Genomic DNA, 24220 nt, shown 5'->3' on the forward strand with positions numbered 1-24220 from the left:
TAAATGAAACAATATCCTGTGTTACTAATTATAAACATTATGTTAAAGATATTTATTCTCCTGTAATTAATTTTGGAATTTAACTTAACCCCAGACCTCCAAATGCAGTGGTGCAGGGGTCCTTCAGGAGATGCCAGGTCTCATCTGATAGCTCTAAACACCCACCTGGCCCCAGAGTTGAAGAAGATGGAGGAGAACCTGGCAGGACCAACCAGGTGGAGTAGCAGGTGGTTGACAACATGCCTAAGCTGCAACAGCGCCTGCTGACCCTGAACCAAACTTTTGAGCATACAGGCAAATATCCCTCCTTTACTTTCATCTTCCAAATCTCACACAAAATGTCTCTTCTGGCTCAGGCAAACTTGGAACTATGCAGCGGATGGAATTCTGTCAAATGTACTTGCAAGGAGCTAAGCTGACACAGTGAAAAATCACCACAATCATAAAGGTACAAATTTTTCAAAAATATCAATGTATAGAGCTGGGAGTGTATAGAATAATTTTTCATATGTGGCACTAAAGGCAAAAGATAGGAAAGACTGACAGATTTGACTTCATAAAAGTTATTTTTTAAATCGTTAACAAAAAAAGTAAGCAAACAAGAAAAACATTGAGGGTAATATTTTCAATACAGCGATAGGCAAGTAGTCTATTTTTTTTTTTTTTTTTTTTTTTTTGAGATGGAGTCTTGCTCTTTCCCCCAGGCTGGAGTGCAATGGCGCGATCTCAGCTCACTGCAAGCTCTGCCTCCTGGGTTCACGCCATTCTCCTGCCTCGGTCTCCAGAGTAGCTGGAACTACAGGCGCCTGCCACCATGCCCGGCTAATTTCTTTGTATTTTTTAGTAGAAACGGGGTTTCACTGTGTTAGCCAGGATGGTCTTAATCTCCTGAGCTCGTGATCCGCCCGCCTCAGCCTCACAAAGTAGTCTGTTTAATACTTTTAAAGTTTTCCAAATCAATAAGAGACAGATGAGCATCTGTTATTTTATTTTATTTATTTTTTAAGAGATGGGGCCTCACTTTGTTCCACAGGTTGCAGTGCAGTGGCATGATCATAGCTCACTATAGCCTCAAACTTCTGGCCTCAAGGGATCCTCTTGCTTCAGTTCCCCAGTAGCTAGGACTAAATTTAAAATAAATTTTTAAATTATTTTCAGAGACTGAGATCTTACCATCTAGCCCAGGCTAGTCTCCAACTCCTGGGCTCAAGCAATCCTCATTCTCCCAATGTGCTGGGATGACAGACCCGAGCCTCTGTGCCTGGCCTTATATTTTATATATACAAAGGATAAGGACTGTTAATTCACAAAAGAAGAATAAAAAAGAAGTAAAATGGCCAAAACACACTTTTAAGTATAAAATCCCACTGGAAATCAAGTAAAAGCAAATGGTTTCCCCCAACACATTGGCAAAGGTGTGAAAATAAATATATATTCAATTTGAAGAGGATATTGGAAAAATCAATACTTCAATGTATTCATACATTTTGACCCAGATTTTTAAAATTCTATTAATTTATCCAGAGAAAAACAATAATGGAATGACTATCACATATGCCTAAGAAAAAAAGGTGCCTAATAAATATTTTTGAATAGATGTATAAAAATACTTTTGCAATAAGAATGTTTATAATAGCAAAAACTGGAAAAAACTGAAATGTCCCAGGATAAGGCATTAAATAAACTGTTATCTCCATACAGTGAAATACTGGGTAGCCATTGGAAATTTTCGATTAAAGGTGTGGAACTACATAGTCTATATATAAATAAATAATAAACCATTTAAAAACAATTTATATGATTTCATTTTTTTCAAGTGTTATGTATCTACACATACATACTCACTCTCCTACAATAAATAAAAGTAATGGAAGGATTTTTGCCAAAGTATTCATAGAAGTACTGTCGTTTTTATTTTCATTAAATATGCATTACTAACCTAGTACAAAGAAGCAATAAATGTTATTTTTAAGTACTGGTAAAAGTGTTGAATATTTGATAAAACTTTCTTTCCTCCTCCTTCCTTCCCTGAAATGTCTGTACACTTAGTCAGTGTGTGAAGTGTGAAAATGTTGAAAAGAGAATGACGAATTTAGCTGGAATCGATGGAGGAACCCTTCCTGTAAGAGGAGTCATTTGAGGTAAGTCTTAAAGGATGAGAACATTTTGAATGCAAGGGTAGGGGAAGGCAGGAAACCCCAGAGTGTGTGGGAGAAGAAGAGATAAATTCAGTTTGAGAGGCAGGTATTGAATTGTGTGTTAGACCTGAAGCTGAAAGGTAGCTGGGGTTGAAACCACAGGTAGGCTTCTCCATCCTAATAAGAAGGCTGAATTTCTCCATAGGATACTTCCTCGTTCCACATTGGTGACTCACCTGGAGCAGGGCTTGGGAATTGTGTCTCTGCCTGGAGCTTTTTTTTTTTTTTTTTTTTTTTTTTTTGAGAGAGTCTCGCTTTGTCACCCGGGCTGGAGTGCAGCGGCGCGATCTCAGCTTACTGCGAGCTCCGCCTTCTGGGTACACGCCATTCTCCTGCCTCAGCCTCCCGAGTAGCTGGACTACAGGCTCCCACCACCACGCCCCGCTAATTTTTGTATTTTTAGCAGAGATGGGGCTTCACCGTGTTGGCCAGGATGGTGTCGATCTCGTGACCTCATGATCCACCCGCCTCGGCCTCCCAAAGTGCTGGGATGACAGGCGTGAGCCACCGCGCCCAACCTGCCTGGAGCTCTTTAAAGGGCTCTGAGCCTGGGATTCTTGGGAGAGTTCCATTGCATTGTATGGTCACGGAGATTGACACAGGTGATTTTTTTTTTAATAGAAAAGTGTTATCACTAACCCTTCTCAATATATTTTCTGTCCGCTTATTTTTTTAAGATGTATATCTCTAATCTAGGTCAGAGGAGGAGTGTGGTATGCCAAATTCTTTTGCTCTGGCTAACATGATTGGTAAATAAGTGAGAATTGACACTTTTTTTGTTCTTCTTCATTCCACATATTATTCTTGTATGACACTTTTCTCTGTAATGTGAACATGTCACTCTTGAAAGTAAGCCCAGGCCCATACATAGGTACAGGACCTCATTGCAAAGAGACAGTGCAGCTCCAAATTCGTGGGAATCCATCTCCGCGGTAGATGCTCCCTTCAAAACCCACCCTCCCAATTCTGAGTCTCCATCTGAATATGCTCATAGTTTGCCTATATTGACTAAAATAAGTAGTTATTTCAGGTCAAAAAAATTATTTGTGTCTGTTGTTGTTGTTTTGTTTTGTTTTTTTGAGACGGAGTCTCACTCTGTCGTCGCCAGGCTGGAGTGCAGTGGCGCGATCTCAGCTCGCTGCAACCTCCGCCTCCCGGGTTCAAGCGATTCTCCTGCCTCAGCCTCCAGAGCAGCTTGGACTACAGGCGTGTGCCACCACTCCCGGGTAATTTCTGTATTTTTAGTAGAGACGGGGTGTCACCATATTGGCCAGGATGATCTCGATCGCTTGACCTCGTGATCCACCCGCCTCCACCTCACAAAGTGCTGGGATTATAGGCATGAGCCACCGCGCCCAGCCAATTGCTTTTGAAAAAAGAATGATAACTAGTGTCCGCCCAATTTTATAAAACCAACTGATTCAATCAATTGGGTCCAACTAATTTGTACCTATCTTGAGAAAGGATTCTTCATCATTCATCAAGGGAAACCTCTGTGTTGTCACCCCTTTACAGACCCCTCTGTGTGACAGCACAGGTACTGTGGCTTGTGATGACTATGTAGGACAACATTTAATGCTCCATGTGTACCCCCAGCTAACCGACACTCAGGAGTAGAGATGAATCCCCCCAAATAATTACTGTATTTCCACTGATAAAATGAAAAACGCCATTATCAATGATGCTTCACCTTTAACTTCTAGAAATAATTCCAGAAAATCATTTTTTATTATTTCTTTAGGTCATCCTCCATACTCTTGAAATAATGTTTCTTCTTCCAACATTCTCCAAACTTAACTGACTCACCTTTTGTGTCATTTTCTCTAGTGTTCTGATGCTTGGTCAGTGAATGTAAAACACTAGCTAAAGCTTATATAATAAACAAAGATAATTATTTGAAATAATCTCTTCTAAATTAAAAGTATCTCCTCCAAGTAGAATTTGCTGTTTAACCAAACCACACAAGCACTGAATAATGAGCGTTCTGGTCTGTGGACTAGTCTAAAGGTGATCACTTCTACTGGTTAGTCACTGCTTATACTGCCAACTTATAGTCTCTGATTTCATTTCTTTGTATTGAGGCAAACTCTAGGATGAGAAAGAAAATAGGTTATGAATTCAACTGTTTGAAAATTTTGTATTATGAGCCATGAATTGCAAATGCAAAAAGCCAGAAATACAATGAATAGTGTCTTTAACATTGAAGAAAGAATTGACTTTAAATCTCCTTGTCCAGATGCAGAGCTAATCATCAAAATTCCTACCAAAATTACTTACAACTGTAAAAAACACACACATACACATTTTACACATGTAAATCTAAAAAGCTGTTAGAGGCAGTTATGAAAATTACATGCAATTATCTTGTAACTGGGATTACGAATCAATTTTCCCAGTGTTCTATTCTTTGCTTTCTTACTGCCTTCCAGAGTTTGATGTTTCTCATTTACAAAAAAAGGGATATATTTCATTTAGCAAAAAAAAAAAGCTGGATTTAACTCTATAATTTATAAATATTTATGCATATTTCCAAAGAATCCATCAGCTTAACTAAATTCTTCCCTGATTACTTATAGGTCTAATACATCATGCTAGATTTCACATGTTGCACTTTCACAATAAAATGTTCAGATGAGAAGGCGATAACCAAAACAACCTGACAACCAATCAGTGAACACTCAGAAAAAATAAAACCCAAAGGTAGAGATTATCTATAAAATGGGTGTAGATTTAATTTGAAGGCTGTTTTCTACTTAAAATTTAAAAAGTTGTGTTTAAGGATAAAATTTTTGTTCAGATTTTGCAGAGAGTTAATAAAACAGCCTAAAAAAATGACCAACTGGTGTCAGTGACCCTACCCCATTTCTCTTCCACCTTCACGCACATGGCAAGTGGAACATGAACACTTTGTTCTGCATTGTATTCAAAGATGACACTACTGACAGTGATTGCTCCACTCTCTGTGTGTGACTGAGAAGCCCAATATGGTACCAGGAGTCCTTCCTGTAGTTTGCACATATGAAGCTTGTTGGGAGATTTGTGACTACAGCTGCTTTTAACAGAGCTTGTCATTGTTTATATCTCTGCCTCCAAAATACAAAATGGTCCGTTGCTAGGAATGAACCACTTCATTTCCTGACCGCTGCAAGCCAGACCGTTGTCTCTGTTGTTCTTTCCCAGATGTTCCCCAGCATGGCCATGTTGCTTGAAGCTGTGCTTTGCCTCTGTCTGAGATGGATAAGATAAATTAACTTCAATTATCTGTTCCCCTCTTGTTGAAGATTGTAGGCACTGCAGAGATCTAACAGTAAAAACTGAGAACTAATCCTAAGTACCTACTATGTATTATATAGTGGTGATTAGTGGTAAGCAGAAGACAACGAAGGATGGGGTCTAGTTTCTGCCATCGAGGTACTTATAAGGTGGACACACTCCCCAAATAGTGAAGGTCAGTGAGTGACAGGGCAAGCTGCTTGTCAAGAACTCCTATGGAAGTTATCTAGAGCAGTGGTCTCCAACCTTTTTGGCACCAGAGACCAGTTTCATGGAAGACAATTTTCCCATGGGCTGAGGAGGGGGATGATTTCAGGATGATTCAAGTGCATTACATTTATTGGGCACTTTATTTCTATTACTATTACATTGTAGTATATAATGAAATAATTATACAACTCACCATAACAGAATCAGTGAGGTCCATGAGCTTGTTTTCCTGCAACTAGATGGTCCCATCTGGAGATGATGGGAGACAGTGACAGATCATCAGATATTAGATTCTCATAAGGAGCTTGCAACCCGGATCCCACGCATGCGCAGTTCACAATAGGGTTTGTCCTCCTATGGGAATCTAATGCTGCTGCTGATCTGACAGGAGGTGGAGCTCAGGCAGTAGTGCCAGCGATGGGGAGCGGCTGTAAATACAGATAAAGCTTCTCGGGGTTACCTGCCACTCACTTCCTGCTGTGCCCCCTGGTTCCTAACAGGCCATGGACAGCCCCAGGGTTGGGGACTCCTGCCCCAGAGGGAGAGATCATTTCAGGTATGGGTGTAAAGAAATCCTTCATGGAAGACAGTATTTTTGAAAAAAGATGATCAAAGTGGATACTTTCAGCATAGAAACTGTGAAAAACAATACCAAGTAGTAGCAAATTGATATGTTTTGGGGATGGTGAGTATGCAGGTTTGACCTTAAAGAAAGACTACAGGATATAAGAAAACAAAGTGGATGAAGCCTGGATAGGAGGGTTTAAGCCATTATAGAGATTTTATAAAGGCTTTAAAACTAATTAAATAAAGGACCAATAAATCCATGTACCTAATCCTAATTCTGGCTACTGTGTTCAATATCAACAACTGTGATATTGAAGAAAGGATTTAACCTCTCAAGCACTCGACTTAAATCTGTAGATTAAGAAGGCAAGAATAGAAAAGCAGTTCTAGACATCTGAGTATAGAAGTGTTTGGAAAATTATGAAGGAACAACTATGGCTCCCACAAAAATTTGAGACAGAAAAGTGATGCTGGCATCTGATGGACCTGGCCAGGGATGGTTGATGTCTTGTTATGTACAGAGCAGTCCCAACCTGAAATGTACACACAGCTTTCAAATGTTCCCCTCGTGCATGCGGGAAAAAAACCATTTATTATTATCTGAGCCTAGAAGCCAATTCTGCTTTGCATTAAAATATAAAGTATTTAATCAAATGTTAATACAAAACTTTTCCTAGAAATATAAAGCTTCTTCTTGTGTTTGAGTTGCTAATGAAATACACCCATATCTCTGCATTTTACATTATCATATTCATGGTGATATGTAAGAATATAATTATTTAGACCATATTCCAAAATGCCAATATAGAAGAAGGTATTTACAGCATGAATTTGAATATTGTCTTCATTTAAATACAAACCTATGCACTGTAAGTAGGTGCAAGCCTCAGACTACTTCATAGTTTCTTCTAGTGTAGTTGCACCTATGTTGTCACATTTTGAAAAGCATGTTGCTGATCTATAACCAGAAATACCATTTGACCCAGCAATCCCATTACTGGGTATATACCCAAAGAAGTATAAATCATTCTACTATGAAGACACATGCACACGTATGCAGCACTATTTACGATAGCAAAGACTTGGAACCAACCCAAATGCCTATCAGTGATATACTGGATAAAGAAAATGTGGCACATATACACCATGGAATCCTATGAAGCCATAAAAAAGAATGAGTTCGTGCCCTTTGCAGGGACATGGATGAAGCTGGAAGCCATCATTCTCAGCAAACTAACACAGGAACAGAAAACAAAACATCATTCTCAGCAAACTGTGTTAGTTTGAACAGAACACAAAACAAAACAAAACAAACACAAAACAAACTCATAAGTGGGAATTGAACAATGAGAACACATGGAAGGGAACATCACGCACCACAGCCTGTTGCGGGGGTGGGGGACAAGGGGAGGGAGAACATTAGGACAAATACCAAATGCATACGAGGCTTAAAACCTAGATGACGGGTTGATAGGTGCAGCAAACCACCATGGTGCATGTATACCTATGTAACAGACCTGCACGTTCTGCACGTGTATCCCAGAACTCAAAGTAAAATGTAAAAAAAAAAAGCATGTTGCTTTATTTTAAATTACTTTTATTTCTTCTTATTATTATAGTTGGGAAATTTATTAAAGTTTTTTAAATGATCTGTGTACATGAAAAAACTATGAGTTTTATTTCAGATTTTAAAGAGGGCAGTACAAAATATATGTAATTAAAAGAGGCACGATGTTTGCTGTGATTGAGAATTAAAGGGTGAGTGATCTCTGTGGTCTTCTAGATCCTGTCCTGCTGATGTGAGAGAGTCCAGTGCACTGTCAGATGCTTTGTGTACTACATTTTTAAACAAATACAGCCATAGATTAGTAAATGATTCCTTGATGAACTGAAAGAGCAATGCCAAAAAAAAGTCTATCTTTCACTAACAGAATTATATTTATCCTTAGGATATTTACCATTGGGATAAATGTAAACATGAAATCCTTGAGGATTTTTTAGTAAATTCCTCACCCAAAATAAAAGACTGTTTCCTTTACTTTTCCGAAGTATGCCTCTGGTACCCCGTGCCTCCTACACAGTCACTTACTCATCTGATCATTTTAAAATGATATTTGAAATGTCACAATACATATTTTCTTCCCTTCCCATTCCCACTCTGCTTCTTGCATGACAGCAGTCCTGGCAATGACATTTTTCACCATGTCTTCAGTTCAGCAAACATTGATTTAAGGCTTTACACTTTCAGCATGTCCTGGACTCTCCTCAACACCTGTGGGCAATACCCTGGCCTGCAGTGGGTACAGGCATAACGCAAAGCCTCAGCTGTAACAAGACTTCTGTTTTTTTGCTGGCTGTAGGATGTTTGCAGGGGCCTCCTGGAGATGTTCTGCTAATAATGAGTTACAGGCTGCCTCATCTATCCAGTGCTTTGACTATCTGCCCAATCTTTGTAAGTTTCTAACCTCATGCTTCCTTCTTCCTCCTACTCGATGTCCTTCTGGGAGACATTGGATATGGGGATGAAACATTCTAATCCTAGGGCCTGCGGTCTTGTCAATGTGTACAACCCAGGGGTCTGTTGCTTTGTTTATCTTTCCTACTTGTCTAGTGGGAGGTTTGGCAAAATGGGGAGGCTCCAGATTGTGAGTCTTGGAAAAATATCTGAGTGGTCTTGTTGTTTTTAAAATTCCAGTCATTCATAGCAGACGGCTGAAACTCACTTGAAAATGAAATTGTGTGCTTTGAATATAGCAATCTTTTCACTCTGAAAGGTCTTTCACATTCTATTATATTCTTTTAAAACTGATTGTGCATCAGTTAGTGAGTTCTTGCAATTTGAGGATAGTAACCAAAAGTGTAAGATATCCTTATGTTAAAGAAGCAAAAATGTTATTTCCAAAGCAAAATCTTGTTGACCCTAGGTTAAGCCATGCTTTGTTTTCGACAGACTGAAAAAATTGAAAGAAGAATTTGGGGATAGAAATTTTAGGAATTCCATTTTCTAATAATTAAAATTTCATTTCACCTGGGAATTTATGATTTATTAAAAAAAAAAACCCTAACCAAGTCAGATGGTGTTTTAACATGGATGCAATATGAAGAAAACTGAAGCAAAGATGCTCCTCAATTAAGGATGAGTGTTGTGAAACCTGATTACTTGCCCTGCCTGGGTTAGAGAGGCTTGTAGATCCGGTTCCCAGGCAATAATAATGTGGATAATTAGAGTTAGACTGACTCCTGACCTTTGATGTGGCCACATCTCTCTCCTGAGCACAGAGGCCTTCAAAGGGGCCTGTTCATGGAGGAGGTTTTTGGTGAGGAAGGGGATGGGACATCAGTTGAATAATTTCAGTCTCAGTGGAGTTGTTCATCACAGCTAAGCTTTGTGAGTGTTGGAATGCTGCGTGTGTTATATGCAGGGAGGATCTGAGCTTCAAAAGCTGTAAAACACAGTATGTGTTATCTTACATCACTTCTCAAATCTGTGCAAATTCAGATTTCTCTCTGACAAGGCCTTCCCATTAGAATGGGAAGTTCAAAAGTCCAATGCGGTTTGGATTCACTATTCAATAATAAACATCCCTTGTGAATGAAAAAGTCAAAAGCAATTGATAAATATGCTAGTCCTAAGCATTAGATACAAACCTCTGTCACTTATGAGATATCATTTATCCATCAACTATAATGTACCTTCTTCCTTCTACTCATTTCTTCTTATTCTGTTTGATAGACAATTATCATTACATCTTTATTAGCCGGAACCCCAGAATCTGCAATAAAAGTCTTATGAACTGAAATAGCAACACAATTTGTTATGCACTAAAATTTTCCTCTTTCAGAGAGACTTTGAATTAACACATAACTGAGGTGCTCCTTTGTCTAAACTTTATCCATGGCCATAAAATAGGAAATGGAGAAAGGGCTAGAACCATGTTTTAGTTGAAAGGAAAAAAATGAAAAGTATTCTATAGTTCAAAAGACTTCTTGGGTAGATAGCCTATCACATCTATGCTGGGCTGCAGCTATGGTTAAATAACTAGTTCTCACTGCTAATCTGCAGGGTTGCTTATTAATCACAGAAAGTGTAATCAGTTAACCTAACCAGGAAGTTGATGTTGGGTATCATTCTTCTGCTGTATTGCAATCATTCAGTATTTTCAACAGCTCTACACACACTCAGTTCATGATAGGGCCCTTTCTCATAAGATAAGCATTCTTGAAAGAGTAGCTTGGGAGAAAATAAAAAGCATTTGGAAAAACATATCCACTGACATGACTTTCTATTATGTTAAAGAGTTCTTTATTAAAAAATTAAAAGCAAAGAAAAAGAACAGAAAAAGAAAGAAAAAATAACAATGACAAAATCGTATCATGGTTGTGCTTCTAGCAGCAAAAGAAAACAAGAAAGCCATTGATTTGGAGATCTGGGTTGGAAGACTAGGCAGGACATTGAACCATTCCTTGGTGGAATGGGAGGAATAGAAAAGGTTCTAGGTTGTTAAGGCCATTTAAAACTAGAAAATTCTACGACTTAAACATTTCACATTGACTTGAGCCCCTTCATCATGGGCCAAGTTACTGACGGTGCTTGGGACTGAGCCTGGTTGAAGAAGGGCCATGTTTTCTGGAGAGCAGTTGTCTAGTGAGCAGAGCCAGGGCCAGACACTGGATAGTCAAAACAGCTGGACTTGAGCCTCATCTTTAGAAATAACAAATATCATGAATCCTTGTGCTTTCTGTGTGTCCAATAACAAACCTTGATTCTGAGTTCTTTATTTTGTTGGTTTAACACCAAGTCTTACATTTTAATATAGAAGCAGTAAAAAGGACAGTAATACTGAGAAATCTTGGAGGTTTAAAATATGGATCTAGTGACAAGTTTGATGATTCCATTATTTTTGATATGCTACCACTCTGATCATTCTTACCTTTAAATAAATTACTTATCAAAAAAACACATTTTAGAATTATCAACCAGAAAACAAAAGGCTCTTTAAACTTATGTGCATTTATTGACTCTTTAAGGGAAGAGTGGTGATTACTGTCCTGTCTCCTATCCTTAGTTCTTTCTGATGTTCTTACACTACTAGGTCAACCCGGCACCCTTCCAGGCAAAGCTGGAAAAATCAAGCACTTTCATAATTAGTCCTATTGGAAAAATAAACTTATAAAAATTAGATTTTACTCCAAATTGATTGTAAAATGGCTAGATTTGAGTGGAGTATTATACATCATGACTCCCTTAATTGTACTAAGGAATATTACATTCTGTGGAGTAAGAAATATTTTGAAACCAGAATGCAACGAGAAAGAAAAGAGGCAGAAGTTGTTTCATTCCCCCACATCAGAAAGGAAATGTTGGAAAGGAAATGACGATGGAAAGGAAAAATAGTAGTTATAAGCAAGGATTTTCCTAGCTGTGAGAAATGATTCACTTGCTTGGGATGGTATGGAAGCCATAAGAGACCTAACACTCAAATCTCGCAAAACCTTTGCTTCATAAGAAACTTAGGGTCAGGAAATTTTCTTTGACTTTGAGCTGCATTCAAAGGGTGGGTTTTCAGGTTATTGGGATGAAATCTGAAGGAGCATGACAATTCTTTATGGCTTAGGAACACAAGTCTTCTCTCCCTTTGTTGTTTCTTTCATCTTTTTTGTATTCCATCTGCATTACCTGAGCTTCCTTTCTCTCCAAAAATGCAGTACAGAGGGGAAAAGATAAAAAGCAAATTGAACAATTGCATATTTTTTAATGTTCAGAGGCTTTGAAACTACATTTTTTTCCCCAGAAATGTTTTCAAGGTCGGGGGCCAAAGGACCCTGAGTTAACTCAAAGATTTAGAGCATCCAACAAATTAAACTCCTTCCTTTGGCATGTATGTTAGAGTCTTTGAGTCCTTAATGTAATTTAAAGCAATTGTCCCTGTAGGGAGGTCTAACATTTTGCACAGTTACGTTGTAATAGTTGACCTGCCTGAGGAAACTAGAAGAATTTCAAGGGTATATTTCAAGACTCTGTTTCTCTTGATAATTGTGTTCCAGAGTTTATATTTATTAATATTGCTTTATTTTGGGCAGACTCCCACAGGAAATCCTGAGGAGTGTACGTTTCTGGCATATTTTATCTTAGATAGTTCCATCCCTTTGGTCTCGCACCCTGACTGCTAGGCTGAAGTGTACCTTTGAAAGCCTCTGCTCCTTAATAGAGCTGAGGATGACAACAAGCAGGAACTTCAACACTCTAGGAAGACAATCTATCTACTTTCTCCAGTTATCATTAAAATGTCTTTTAGACGTAGGTCATAACTGGAAACCTATAAATGATGTCTGTGTAGTAAGCACTTCCCACAGAGCTGGAGTCCCAAGTGATTAAAATTTATCACATTGTTCTTATGGTTACAAATACTGCTGATATGTGTCATTACTTAGAAAGTACTATTCATAACATTTTGATTTCAGTCCAAATAGCTTTTTTTTTCTGAATTTCCCATAAAATGCTCTTGATCTTTTTCTAAAAAGGTCTAATCTCCTTCTCCTTTGAAACAACAAAGAAAAGGGGTTGATTGTTCTTTAGTTTAAATTTTGTTTGGTGTGATATATTTATTGCCTGGTGGAGTGCATCTAATTTTCCATTAGCTTTTCTGAGAAAGTAATTAGGACAGAAGTTAATCCTTTGCCACATGCAAGCTCTAAGCTCTTTCATGAATTAAAAATTATGGTGCATAGTGTGTAGCTCTATTAAAATGATATGCAACCACAAGACCTCATATTTGAGCAGTGCTTTTTTTCAGACCAAAAAAATGCACGCTTTGAATGTACAGATTTACTCTTCAATTAGACAACATAGGGTGCACTGAAATGCTCTAGAGTGGGCCCTACATATGATAAGAGTTTCCTAGAACATGGGATAAGAGGGCAGCCTCTATTTTAGTCTCCTGGAAAGGTGAAGATGTAAAGTTCTTTCAATATGATTGTCTAACCTTCATGCATTTTGCCATTCCCCTGGGAGTTTATATTATAAGGAACAAGGTTAGTGCAGCATGTCTCCAGATATTCAGCTCTTGCTAGGTATTTTACCTGAAAAGCAGTGAATTGAACTGGCTTGTATTTATTGAAAAAATAAGACTCAAGGCAACATGCTGTCTGCTTTTCTACCTAAACACTGAATCCCTGAATGACAATTTGAGATGACCCTGCCAGGACAAGTCTTGTTTCAGATTTTTGTAATTGATTTCCAAATTCTGGGACTAAATATACAGTGTAATAATATTAAGATATCGAGAAAGGAAAGAAAGATACTAATGAAATTTAATACCAAGAGTTTCAGCAAAGGAATATATCGAAACTCATATCATTATTTTGACTCCTAACTATAAAAAGTTCAGTACATACATTGCATTCTAACCATTTAACCATCTAATTTAGCTAACTAGTACATACACTGTTGTACTATAATTGAACATTTTACAATACTTTACATGGGATGCTATTTAAAGATATCCCCAAAATTTTACTTTCCTAGTTTTAGAAATAAATGACAAAGTAAAGGCAAACTTCTACATGTGGAGTTCTGGAGTCAAGTGTTTTGGGGTTAAGTAGACAAATTTTCAGATCTAGGATTTTTTTATTTTCAAAACAAAATGTACTAGTTCTTTCCATTGCTGACATAGTTGGCTCCATGTAACTTTTGGAACAAATTTCTTTTTGTAGAATTATCTTGCAGTTTAGAGTCATTTTGTGGTGGGAAAAAAAAGCCAGCTGGTGACTAGCAAAAATGAAACAGAGGGGGTGTTGATAGGAAGAAAAAAAGAATCATAGCATTGATTGTATTAATCTTATTAAAACAAACTCCAAGGAACTAACTTTCTTATTTTCTCATATGGATGTTTTATAGTACCAAATATTCCTAAAAACAAGTGAACAATTGGCTGGGGCTTGACAAGTATTTGTTATCTAGAGGTTTTTCATTGTATGTTAAAAGGCTGGAAAGAGGCAATAATATATAAGTGCAAGGAACACAAAATTCTGATAGCAATGAAATTTTACAGCTAATGTATTCTAAGAACTGCTTTCATCAGGGTTTTTTGTGTATTTTTTGCAACCCATTTTGCCTTTTTATATGGAGTATTACATTGAAAAGGCCTGTATGTGGGCAAGGTGACCCAATAAGCACAAATCAAGCTACATCTCCCAGATACCTACCCAGCAAAATAGAAACTTCCAGTCAATCAACCAGCTGCTTTGTCTATGTAATAACAAAGGGTAGATTGGTAAGGGTGTTTTTTGTTTTCTAATGTCATGAAATTTCCTGAAATAATTGATTGGTCTAGAAGTTATGTACACCAAAAATGTATATAACTATCCTAAACATCCTTAGAATCACAGAATAGCAGATTGGGAAGAGACCACAAAGTTCCAAATCTAGATGCAATATGTAAATCACCTTTCTCCAGCCTCTCCAACAGGTGAGGAATGCTGATGTCCATATCCACAGAATGGCAGACCATTTTATCTACAAAGGATTGATTGCAAGTAAGTCCATTCTTATACGGAAACTTCTATACATTGTTCCTTGCAGAAATTCAACATCAGAGACAATAAACCTTTTCCTCTTTAACAATGAAGCTCTTCTTTTCTCCAGGTAAAACATCTTCTATTCCTGTAGTTTTCCTTCTTTTTTTTGTTTTTGACATGGTCTTATATCTTCTCATCAAGTACATTTTTTTGTTTTTAAAAGTATGCTTTTAAGGTGTAGTATCTAGATATAAAGTCAGTATTTTTTAAAAAAAAAGTTTTGCCCACTATGGAATGTAGATTTGGGGTTATAACTTTCTTAGTCTGGCAAGCTTGCTCTAAAATTGATTCTAAATCCTATTAGACTTATAGCAGCCCACCACTCTCTTGACTTATGTTGAACTCGCTATTATCTAAAAGCCCTAACCCATTGTTTTTCACTGTTTTTCAATGTGAACTATTTTTCCAGTTGCTTTTCTGAATCCAGGTAATGGGCTATGTGTTTATTGCTTATTCCTATTAAACTTTATCCTGTGAGATCCAGCCATTTGGGCACCCTGTCAAACTCATTTGGAGCCTAATATTACCATTATCAGATTCAATAAAACCCCAGCTCATTTGACAAGATGCCTGCCAAATCATTAAGAGAAGACAACCCATTCCAACATGTTACACTCTCCCTATCAAAGATTTGTTTTTCTAACCCCTAAATCATTCTTGCTGAGGTTTAAATCCTTTCCCAGACAAAGCAAAATCTCAAACCATGGTTTAAAATTTAACTTACTTGTTATGAACTCACATCCTTGATTACTAATAGCACTTCATTTTTAAGCAGAAATAACATGCCTACCAAAGTAAAAATAATTCAGGAAAACATAACAAATCAGAAGTCATTCATTATGACCAGCATCTACTTTGGTTATTAATCTGTCTTTATATGAAAGTGTTAATAATGAAATTCAGATTGTGTTTACCACAGTTAGATTTTTGTCTTTCCTTAACCTCATCTAAAGCAAAGAAAGGCTTAAGCAAAGGACAATGAAATACCCTACTAAATGAAAATGAAATGAAATGAAATGAATGAAACTTCTCCAAGTGAATTAGAATTTTTATATCTAACGGTTTTCAAAATATATATGTTATACTATGTTTGGTTCCCATGGGATTTATTACCATTGTTCATTAGATACAATGAAATAATAACAACAAAAGTAATGATTACCATAACTTTCCTCAGAAGCAAACACACTCTAATTATAAAGAGGTCTTTGCATTTAACTTTAAAATGTACAATCATCAAAACACTTGAATGGCCACATGCGTAGGAGTGATAGGTCTCGCACATATTTATGAGCTGCCCTAAATCCTTTCTGGAGTAAGGAGAAAAGTAAACAAAAGATGCAGTCACATATTTAATGAGGAGGGAGAGAAAAATCTAAATTGGTATGCAGTCACTGCTCTCACAAGCCATTTTATTTTCTAAACGTTATATCGAAATGTTTAGATGCTGCCTTTCAACCAATACCACAAATGTAGGAGACATGCTACATGAGCCAATGTTACAGATACCTGGGACATCATTAAGAAAAAAACGCAAAAATAAAATACCTTTTTAAACAATCTGTGACCCTCAAATTTTAAAAATTAAAAAAAATTAAATCTTTTTAGAGATGAAGTCTCATTTTGTTGCCCAGGCTGGTCTCAAACTCCAGACTTCAAGCTATCCTCCCATCTTGGCCTCCCAAAGTGCCGGATTACAGGTGTGAACCACCATGCCTGGCCAAATTTTTAAGTAAATGTAACAGTGGTACCTGCCATCCTCCAGGTGATTCCCACTTGTCCCCAGGCTGTGCCGTCTTCTGTGACTCTGGGAAGAATTCCATGCTCCTGAGTCAGAGTAAAATATCTTTGCTTTAGTTTAGAAAGGATTTGCACAGGGATAATGCAATTTCATCTGTCTTTTTTGCCCCACTTAAAAATTAAACAGGAAACACATATATGCCATATAAATGTATCTGTTTTTTCTCTTGCTGGTTTTATTTAACTTTCTCCTCCCTCTAAAGCATTTCTTCCCTTTCTCATACATTTCTCTTATGGAGAAAAGAATAATCAGACATTAGGAATTAATTTGAAAGTTTGTTATAAGTAATTTTATTACATGACTCCTTGAGCAAAAAAGTACTTTTCATTTGAGACAATGCTTTATTCAAACTGTGTTTTTAACTGATAAGTGGCATATATGACCTACTAAGCCATAGGATAGACAGACATCTATTGTGTAGAGTAAAGCTATTTTTAATCCTATTTACCAGGTATAGCAAAGACCAGTTTCTCCAAGTGTAAGCCTCAACCTGACTCTCTCAGCATCCCTCCTGGTGCCCCCAGCCTTACACGCTACACTCCAATGAAGCCCGAATGCCTAGCATGGCCAGATTTAACAAACTAAATCACAGAATGCTCAGTTAAATTTGAATTTCCAATAACCCACAAATAACGGGTTCGTATATGTTCCAGTTATTGCATAGGATATACTAAGCCATTATTTGTTGTTTAATGGGAAGTTCAACTTCAACTGTGTGTCCTGCACTTTATCTGACAATTCTGCAATCATATCCTCCATGCCACTGTTTCAAGCCATCCTGGGCAGGCTTTTCCCTCCATCTCAGGTGACCTACTGTGCCTTCTCTACAAGGAAGACCAAGCTCAAATGGCTTTTTCTCCTCCTCCATAAAATCTTGGCTGACCTGCTCCACTCAGTCCAAGCAGAGCTGATCATTCCCCTCTTTGTGCCACAACAGTGCCTGGTACGTACTCCATTATGCCCCGAGTCACAACCTGTATCTCACCCATTTGTGTGTGTCTGGATGTGAAGTCAGTGGGACACAGTGTGCTTCACTCAACCACATCCCCAATACCAGAAACTAGTAGATACCTCAGGAGAAATTTTGTATGGGAAAGGAGCAGAGGGTCAGAGCCAGACAAAGCTGGATTTGAACCCAGGATACTGTGCCAATACATTTACACTCTCAAGGCTTAAAGTTCCTTTTCTACACTTTGAAAAAAATAAATAAATAAGACATCCCTGGTGAAGTAACTGTTGAAAATTAAATTAAGTTGTTTATATGTAAGAAACTTGTCACTAAACATAAAACCACCAAAATAGTTAGTTACTTTCAAATCCCATGCTCTTTCCTAAACTAAAAAATCGTTTCCGGGGTTATAATGTCTTTCCACTTAAAAAAACCTGCAGAGAACTTCACTTTTAGTTTTTCAATTAAGCTTTAAATTTTGTCTGATTATGACCTAATATACTTAATAAGAAGGTAAGCTCAACTTTTCATAAGATATCTTATTTGTTCTTACTAATTTACCTGCCCAATTTTCTTCCTTTACAATTAAATGGTACTTCCAATTAGACCATATAAAAAGAGAAAAACTCTGCTCCCAAAAGCTTGCAAGAGAAGAGAGTTTCTAAAAATTACTCTTGTCTCAACTGTCTGACTCACATTTATCTAAAAATAAAAGAAAAGCTAGGAGAAAAAATAAACGAACAGAGGATAACATGCAGCCTCATGTCTCTGAGTCAGATAACAAGATAATTTTTCTGCATGGTCTATATTTCACTTTTCTTTTCAAAATGACCTTTCTACCCCCTAACCCTATCACTAGAATATAAATCCATTAATGAGGAATCTTTTCTTCCCCTGTCCTTTTTCATATCAATTGCAGCAGGACATTAGACTGTTCTTTGAGTTCATTCACTTTATAGCTATTAGAAAGAAAATATAGCCTGGAGACAGCCTGTCTCCAATTGGTTAAGCACAAGTTGAAAAAATAAATTCCTGAGTTTCTTTCATCTGCCACTGATTTTCCATGTGAAACCTAGAGAAGTGTCCAAACTTCATTTTTTAAATCTGTGAAATGGGTGAATCATTAAAAAAAAAACAAAAAACACCTCTTTTAATGTTCATTTTTGGCAGAAAATAAAAAGGTCTTAAAATATTACTGTTTTATACTTAATGATTTTAAAATATGCTTGCTTCACTTTCACTCCCATAGAATTAAATGACACTGCTCATTAGGTGTTATGAAATAATAAAAATAATCATATTAATAAAATGTAGTTGTTAGTGTAACTTTCTCCAGAAGTACTCACATTCTAATCTAACTTCCGAAACTAAAAGAATCACTGAGAAAACTATGTAGGAAACTTTAGAATAAATTGACAGATATCTTAAAAGGTATATGTAGAGTGGTGCCAATCCATTCAACCATTTACTTATTAATTCACCAAGTGTTTAGCTCTGTGACAGACTTCTCCTGAGTTCCATTTCCTCAGTTTCCTGACAATCAGATTGGACTAGGAAATGTATAAACTATGTAACTCAGGGGTTTATAGCTTAATGTTCCTAAATTAATCCTCTGATAATTTTATTAATACTAGTATTCACCGAGCTTTGCTACCTTTCAAATAACATTTGCACTTTTATTGCAGCATGGCCTTCTCCTGAAGACACAAGTACCTTACACTGGACATGTGCGTGCCCAGTTGATGGTTAATGTATGTCAGGGATAGATCTTGAGTCCTCCAACAAGAGTAACAACAAAAGCATGACAATTGAGTTTTGAAGAAGACTTTTTGCTTGAGTTAGAACCCCAAGAAGTCTTTCACAGGCCCCGGAAACTATGTCATGTCCCTCAGCTATCCTTGCTCGAAGCCTTCCTTTTAAAACAGGTCTCTCTTCCCCTATTAAACCGTCAGAGCTATGAGTGCAGGGATCAAGTCTGTTCTTGTTCATCCCATATATTTATGCTTAGCACAGCACCTGGTCTATAAGAAGTGTGCAAAAATGGTGAATGAACTTTGACGAAGCTTTCTCAACACATTATCCCATTTGATCCACTCCTCTTACACCCTCTTCACAAGATCATTTTCAATGTCAAGACCCATAACTGCAGTATACAACATACTCAGCAATCAATGAACAGTCATTTCTCATCGTCTCCTTGCTGTGGGAGGGTGGGGAATGTGACATCACAGTCAAGCAGATGTTACAGTGGGGCAAGAAAAAAAGATGAGCAGAAAGAAGGCAAAGTTTATATGGAAAATATTCAAATCAAAAAGTCAAGTTAGGAGAAAATTTTCCTAAGGGAGCAGCACTGGAGAATAAACCAGCCCAAAACATTTCCAGAGTACCAGTCATATTGCCTTCTCTGCAAAGTAAACTACCAGGGGTTACCAAAAGCTTAAATAACCTCCTGATCTTTAAATTTTCTGATACTAAAGAAGTCTGTAAAGGAGGAGGCTAACCAAGGCACCCAGTTTCTAAAGAGCTCAAGTGCTGGCCTGGCTCTGATGTCCAGCAACAATATCTATTGTCTGCCTACTATGTGCAGTGATGTAGTACATTTCTCCCTCTTCCAGATAGATATCACATTCATAAACCTAAAGCAATGAAAAACTCAAAAGCTTCCCCAGAATGTCTATTCAATGACACTTAGTAAGACATAATCCATACTAAGAAAAGCTGAACAATACTTTCAGATCCAAAGTGTAAGGATCCCATGGGTATCTTGTGTAATTACAATTAATAATTGTATGCAGGTGCACACAACTCTTAGTGCTTTCCTAACTTTTCCAAAACGGCTTAAGAATTTGATCAGGGGAACCACATCCACTCATATACCCTGGAATGTCAATTTGTACTTTCCCTGTGAAGATCTTACCAGTACACAGACTCAGGGGACACACATGGAGTGGAGGGAGAGAAAGAACAAGAACAGCCAGTTCAACCCAGAGTATCAATAGTTGTCATAGCTGCATGTTCTTACATTTAGGTAATTTTTTCCCAATGTAGGAAGAGAGATCTTGAGATAGCAAAACCTTGCCATCAAAATCTAAGCAGAACACTTGGAAGATCCAGCTCAGGCCAGCCTGTGGCATGAGGGAGCCTCTGAAGCCAACCTGGGCCACCCTGTCAGAAGTGCTGTCACTTTACATTGTTTGCAGGAACCACAAAAATGAGACCTCATCTTAACCCTAAAAGGGCGATCCTGATGAAATTCCAGAAGGCAATCTAGAAGAGATTAAATATACTATGACTACACTGCTTGGATTGTTCTGTAATAAGCATGCATCATTTTTACAAAAACAGTAAAAACATTTCTAAAGATAAAAAAGAAAGGAAGGAAGGGAGAAAGAAAGAGAGGGAGAGAGGGAAGGAGGGAAGGAGGGAGGGAGAGAGGGAGAGAGGGAGGGGGAAGGGAAGAAGGAAGAGCACATGCTTTGCTCTTTTATCGTTGGTATTCACAGAAGGCTGGGGATTGCATAATTAGAAGACTTACTGGCCCTTTAACCACATGCTTCACTAAAGCACATCATCATTTCTGAACCCAGATGCTTGATTTCTGAATACTGCGGCTATGGAGGTTAGTGCAGAATCTTGGATCAGCTCTCATCCTCCCTTAGTTCCTCAAAAATTCACTTTGGGTCCGGCAACATAAAGCACTGGTAAAAGGAAACAGAACTTCCTACAACTTCAGAGAAAAAGATGAGAGGGCTCTCAAAGTCTTCTGTGCTAATGGGAAATATTCATTCTTGACCTCTTTTCCTCTCCCTCCCGAGGCTCATGGCTCTTTATAGACACAACTAGGGAGTTTGAACAGTTTCTCTCATATTTCTAGGTCAAGAGAGCAAAGCTAGAGTTGTTCAGATATTTACTGAATGCCTAATAAGCACAAAACCTAGTACTTAGCACTATAGGGATCCAAAGAAATAAAAGATATAGTTCCCACTGGAGCAAGAATTATATAAGCAAAAGTTAAATGATAGATTAACAGCAAAACATGAGATTTAACAAAGTTGTTGCCAAAGGCAAATGTGCAAACCGTGAGAGCTCTTCTGACCAAGGTAACGTATTTAATATACACTGCTTTCTTTAATAATTAATCATGGAATACGAGTATGCACTTTGGTAAAAATAAATCAAAATAAATAAGGGTTGAAAAACTACCTATCAGGTACTATGTTGACGACTTGGGCAATGGAAAAATGAGAAGTCCAAGCTTCAACATCACACATGTTGTGATTTATTACCCATGTAATAAACCTGCACATGCATCCCCTAAATCTAAAATATGAAAATGAAAAATAAAGTTAAATTAATAAATAATTGATTTATCAACATCTGTTACATGAATATACACACATGCACACATGCAATCACCAGTCTGTTAAGATAAAGTTGAAAAAAATCATAAATATCTATGAATTTTAAATATGTAGAAAGCAGAGATTAAGCAAAGATGGCATTTATTGAGCATTTTTACTGTGCTCCAGGTACCGTCCTAAATGCTCTAAATGCATTTTTCTCAATTAATTCTTGTAGCATATTAATGGGATAGAAATTATTACCTTTTATATCTGACTTAGGTTTATTAGAAAGGTTTAAGTAATTTACCTAATATGTCACAACTAACCCCATATTTTTGAAACATTGTACATTACATTACAGAATTGGAGTGGTCAGCGTTGTACAGAAACAACATTTGTCTGTCCTTAGGAAACTTAGCATTTCATAACAAACTCAGGAGTGTCACAGGGTTGGCTTAACTATTCACATAAAAGGACAATTATTATAAGAAAGACTCAAATATGTATTGGTAAATTGGCTAAGGAATAGACTTAACTAAAACAACTTTTTGGAGGGAGGTGGACATTTAAACCAATTTGTAAAGAAAGTCTATGAATAATTCATTCATAGCTTCTCAGACACCTGGTATGTGTAAGTCCAACCCCTTATGATGACAGAAACAGGAATAAAACAGCTAGAATCCCTGCCTTCAAGGAGCTGATAATAATCCGGTGTGAGGTGATGGGATGGTGGGAAGGTAAGGAGGAAGAAGACAGACAATACAATGGGTAGTAAGTCCTGTGATTGAGATATGGACAAAGGGATGTAGAAGAATAGGGATGGAGCCACGAAGTTCTGCCTGTGGGAGCTGGGAATGGCTTCACTGAAGAGGTCATAGCTGATCTGGGTCTAAGTAGATTGGCAAAACTTTGCCTGAAAAATAAGTGGTAGAAAACATTTGTAACAGAGAAGAAAGTAGGTACAAATGCATGAACATTATGAAGCAAGGTTTTCCAAATGAGAAAAGTTAAACACCTCTAAAATAGGACAAAGCCAGGAGCTATTTCAGGTAAGCTTGGCACTAATGGGAAATATTCATTCTTGACCTCTTTCTCTCTCCCTCCAGAGGCTCATGGCTCTTTGTAAACATAACTAAAGAGAGTGAACAGCCTCTCCCATATTTCCAGGTCAAGAGAGCAACCCTAGAGTTGTTCAGGTATTTACTGAATGCCTAAACAACCTTAGAGAAAACAGGGAAATGAGGGAAAGGCAAGACTAGTGAGTGTAAGAAGAGGGAAAAAGGGAAGAATTGTTAAGAAAGTATGGCTGATCACAGGAAACTAGGAAAAACCAATGCTTTTCCTTTTCCACCTAGGGGAAAAAAGTCATAATTTATCCAGTTATTCAACCAGAAACAGAGGTATCATGCATGCCTCCTTCCACTCTCTCATTCCCTAAATCTTATCAATCACTGAGCGTTATCAATTCCACCTCCTAAACCTGTCTCTTGTCTACCGGCTTCACTGCAGGCTCAATGCTACCAAACTAGAACAGGCCTCTTGGCTGGGCTAATGCAGCAGCTTCCTAACTGTGCCCCACCAGTCCATTCTCCTTCCTTTAGCCAGCGTGATCTTTTTAGACACACAAATCCAATCACATTACTCTTCCAGGCACTTCCCAAAACCCTCAAGGTGAAGTTCAATCTGAGCCACGTGGTTCACAAAGCCCAGTGAAGCCATTACTTATTCTGTTCCCCACCCCACCGCCTAGTCCCGCCCTCGCCTACTAAACAAACACACACATGTCATGATCTACTAATGTGGAATTCCTTTCCTTTCCTCAGATATGCCATGCCCTCTCTTCTTCAGACTTCTACTTACCCCGAAGCACTCTCTTCTGCATCTGAAGCACTCTTCTCCAAGTGTCACTTGGCTAACTCCAACTCATCCTGTGGACCTCAACTTACATGCCATCTTTTTCAGGAAGCCTTCCCTGATGTTCAGGGCAGGATTATGCATCCTCCCTTGGCGACTACATAACACAGTGTTCTTTCTCTTTCCCAGCACTTAGAGATGTGTAATTGCCTGCTTAGTGATCTGTGTTCCCAAATAGACCTTAAGTTCCCAAAAGCAGGGCCACATCCATCTCATTCATTATATCTCCCTTAGCAGCTGGTGCATATTAAACCAGGAAGTACATGACTGAATGAATCCTACTCTGGGCCAATACTGAAGGAGGATGAAAGCTTGGTAAACAACAGTGACTGAATCAAATGAGATTCAGTTAGCAACTCTGTGACCAAACCACGCAATTCAGGTTTAA

At 37.7% G+C, this 24220-nt stretch overlaps 1 long non-coding RNA gene across 2 annotated transcripts in view; it reads right to left on the bottom strand.

Moving 5' to 3' along the window:
• Window positions 1–203: 203 nt before the first annotated feature.
• LOC109027348 (uncharacterized) overlaps window positions 204–24220 on the bottom strand; it is a 143693-nt gene continuing 119676 nt past the window's right edge. For both annotated transcript variants that reach the window (XR_008681183.2, XR_008681182.2), the window contains exons 4-6: window positions 16577–16652; window positions 5875–5930; window positions 204–5426 (exon numbers count right to left, since the gene is read on the bottom strand). This is a non-coding gene — a long non-coding RNA (uncharacterized lncRNA). The remainder of the gene's footprint in view (window positions 5427–5874; window positions 5931–16576; window positions 16653–24220) is intronic.

Source organism: Gorilla gorilla, chromosome 5 (genome assembly GCF_029281585.2).
Source record: "Gorilla gorilla gorilla isolate KB3781 chromosome 5, NHGRI_mGorGor1-v2.1_pri, whole genome shotgun sequence".
NCBI lineage: Eukaryota > Metazoa > Chordata > Mammalia > Primates > Hominidae > Gorilla > Gorilla gorilla.